Source organism: Schistocerca gregaria, chromosome X (assembly GCF_023897955.1).
Source record: "Schistocerca gregaria isolate iqSchGreg1 chromosome X, iqSchGreg1.2, whole genome shotgun sequence".
NCBI lineage: Eukaryota > Metazoa > Arthropoda > Insecta > Orthoptera > Acrididae > Schistocerca > Schistocerca gregaria.
This window is the reverse complement of record NC_064931.1, coordinates 400,572,011-400,575,580: the sequence shown is the minus strand read 5'-3', so window position 1 is coordinate 400,575,580 and position 3,570 is coordinate 400,572,011. Positions and strand designations below refer to the sequence as shown.

At 45.0% G+C, this 3,570-nt stretch overlaps 1 non-coding gene across 1 annotated transcript; it reads left to right on the top strand.

Moving 5' to 3' along the window:
- Positions 1 to 2,301: 2,301 nt before the first annotated feature.
- Positions 2,302 to 2,376, top strand: Trnas-cga (transfer RNA serine (anticodon CGA)). Its single transcript has one exon. It is a non-coding gene; the product is annotated as a tRNA-Ser (tRNA).
- The last annotated feature ends 1,194 nt before the right edge of the window (positions 2,377 to 3,570 follow it).

Genomic DNA, 3,570 nt, shown 5'->3' with positions numbered 1-3,570 from the left:
ATACTGTCTTATTTAAAATACACTATTAGACACATTGTCTAAGGGTCAATATTTATGATAAAAGCCTACTGCTTTGTTTTATCACTGAGTATACCGTCTTGACTGAATTACCATTGCTCAGACGTGGATTTGTGGAGTGCTACCATACGGGCTTATACCGCAGGCCCTCCCACAACTGTGGCGCAAGGCCGTCGCATTGAACGGAGATTTGGTGGTAAGTTCCTGTGGGACCAAACTGCTGAGGTGATCGGTCCCTATCCTTACGCACTACTTAATCTAACTTAAACTAACTTATGCTAACGACAACACAGACGTCCATGCGCGAGGGAGGACTCGAATCTCCGACGGGGGACTGAACGGAGAGTATGATGAAAAATAGGGCTTTGTACGCGAGGGAGGACTCGAATCTCCGACGGGGGACTGAACGGAGAGTATGATGAAAAATAGGGCTTTGTAGCCCAAAGAGAGTGGGGAATAATATGGTACACTGGAATGCTGAATGAGACGAACGTGCTCTCAGAAAAAAAGTTGCATTACTTATTGTACGCCCTTCGTACAATCGCTACGTGTTGCGAAGAGAAAAGCAAGAGGAAGCGGCGATGGACGAAAAGTGGCTACAAAGCTGTTCTACACACGGCAATACTAACATGATAAGAGAACTTGCAGCAGAGCTAGACGACTATCGAATTTTTTAAATGATGAACGAGGAATATTTCAACGAGCTGGTGAACCTTGTTACAACGTATGCGTATAGAAAAGATACTGTTCCTATTTCGTTTTCCATAATGCTGGAAGCAATCTGTGAACCTGAAAGGGGTAAGATTCCTTATTGTAGAGGTCCGTTAGCTAGTACTGTTATTTATTTCTGCAATAAATAATTCAAGCTTCTGAAACGAACAAATAAGCAGTTACAGCGTTATTTCCATGCACTTGAACACTTTTGTCGAATGTTTCTACAGCTAATTATTGAAACGTAATGAAACTACTCCTCTGCATGTACTTCTGCAGATGATTCCTTTTCTTTTGTACTTCCCAATGTATTCATATTCATATGGTGTCGCTGTTCCACTTGTTTACACTCCCGTAAATCACACAGTCTCGTCAGAAACTACCGTGTATTGCACTGTATCATTTTTATACAGTACAAAATATTGCGCAGTACATTGATCGAGCGTCAATATTGTTAAAGCTCGACAGTCTTCTTCCGGATACGTGCAAATCGTCAATACTATTTGAGTCCATAAAAATTATTGCGAAACGCTCAGTATTGCGCAATAAACATTCAGACTCGGAGAGCCGTTTTAGTCTCTTGCCAGTACCACTGTACAGTCTAGTCTTGAAACTGTCTCATTAACGTTGGTAATTTGGATTGCTCTTTGCACTTTTGTATACGCTTAAGATGACTGTGCTACGTTCAGGACTTGTTTCGTTCACCCGTTCGCTTACTGACTTCCGCTGCCATTGACATTAGAAACCGCCAGTTCGTTCCTCCGGTCTCCGCGTTACCACCAGCGCGAATGATTATAAACTGTGTTCTACCTAAGCCGAGTGAGACAGGAAAACGAGGCCTAACTTGGTCACGTGTCTCTGTACGGCCACCTTACAGTACCAAGTAGAGTGCGTAGTCTTCTCACACTGCAAGCACGGAACTTATCACTGACAATGCTTTCGCTCGCAGCCACGACTGCTTGCTGTTAACTACAATTAATTTATTGGCTTTGAGAAGGGGATAGCAATAATCGTGATGAACGAAAAAGTAATGTACTGCTCAAGCAAAATGTTAAAGCTAAGTAATTGGATTCATATCAGCGCACACTCCGCTGCAGAGTGAAAATCTCATTCTGGAAACATCCCCCAGGCTGTGGCTAAGCCATGTCTCCGCAGTATCCTTTCTTTCAGGAGTGCTAGTTCTGCAAGGTTCGCAGAAGAGCTTCTGTAAAGTTTGGAAGGTAGGAGACGGATACTGGCAGAAGTACAGCTGTGAGTACCGGACGTGAGTCGTGCTTCGGTAGCTCAGTTGGTAGAGCACTTGCCCGCGAAAGGCAAAGGTCCCGAGTTCGAGTCTCGGTCGGGCACACAGTTTTAATCTGCCAGGAAGTTTCATATCAGCGCACACTCCGCTGCAGAGTGAAAATCTCATTCTGGAAACATCCCCCAGGCTGTGGCTAAGCCATGTCTCCGCAGTATCCTTTCTTTCAGGAGTGCTAGTTCTGCAAGGTTCGCAGAAGAGCTTCTGTAAAGTTTGGAAGGTAGGAGACGGATACTGGCAGAAGTAAAGCTGTGAGTACCGGACGTGAGTCGTGCTCCGGTAGCTCAGTTGGTAGAGCACTTGCCCGCGAAAGGCAAAGGTCCCGAGTTCGAGTCTCGGTCGGGCACACAGTTTTAATCTGCCAGGAAGATTCATATCAGCGCACACTCCGCTGCAGAGTGAAAATCTCATTCTGGAAACATCCCCCAGGCTGTGGCTAAGCCATGTCTCCGCAGTATCCTTTCTTTCAGGAGTGCTAGTTCTGCAAGGTTTGCAGAAGAGATTCTGTAAAGTTTGGAAGGTAGGAGACGGATACTGGCAGAAGTAAAGCTGTGAGTACCGGACGTGAGTCGTGCTTCGGTAGCTCAGTTGGTAGAGCACTTGCCCGCGAAAGGCAAAGGTCCCGAGTTCGAGTCTCGGTCGGGCACACAGTTTTAATCTGCCAGGAAGTTTCATATCAGCACACACTCCGCTGCAGAGTGAAAATCTCATTCTCATACATCTTGCTCACCAGATGTAAGAGTTTCCTCATGTCTGGCTCTCCCAACGCTATCAGTAGCTCTAACGGAATGTTGTCTACTCCCGGGGCCTGGTTTCGACTTAAGTCTTTCAGTGATCTATCAATTTTTTCTCGCAGTATCATATCTTCCTCCTCATCTTCCGTAAGTCATCTTCCATTTCCATAACATTGCCCGCAAGTACATCTCCCTTGTATAGCCCCGCTATATAGTTCTTCCACCTTTCTGCATTCCTTTATATGCTTAGTACTGGTTTTCAATCAGAGCTCCTGATATTCATACAGGTGCTACCTTTTTCTCCAAAAGTCTCTTTAATTTTCCTGTAGGCAGTATCTATCTTACCCCTAGTGATATATGCTTTTAAAACCTTACAGTTGTCCTCTAGATATTCCTGCTTAGCCATTTTGCACTTCCTGTCTATCTCATTTTTTAGACGTTTGTATTCCCTTTCGCCTGCTTCCTTTATTGCATTTTTATATTTCCTCGATTAAATTTGGTGTCTCTTGTGTTACCAAAGGGCGGCCGCGGTGGTCTAGCGGTTCTAGGCGCGCAATCCGGAACCGCGCGACTGCTACGGTCGCAGGTTCGAATCCTGCCTCGGGCATGGATGTGTATGATGTCCTTAGGTTCGTTAGGTTTAAGTAGTTCTAAGTCCTAGGGGACTGATGACCGCAGATGTTAAGTCCCATAGTGCTCAGAGCCATTTTTGTGTAACCAAAGGATTTCGACTTGCCCTCATCTTTTTATCTACTTGATCCTCTGATGCCTTTACTTTTTCATCTTTCAGAGGAACGCATTCTTCTT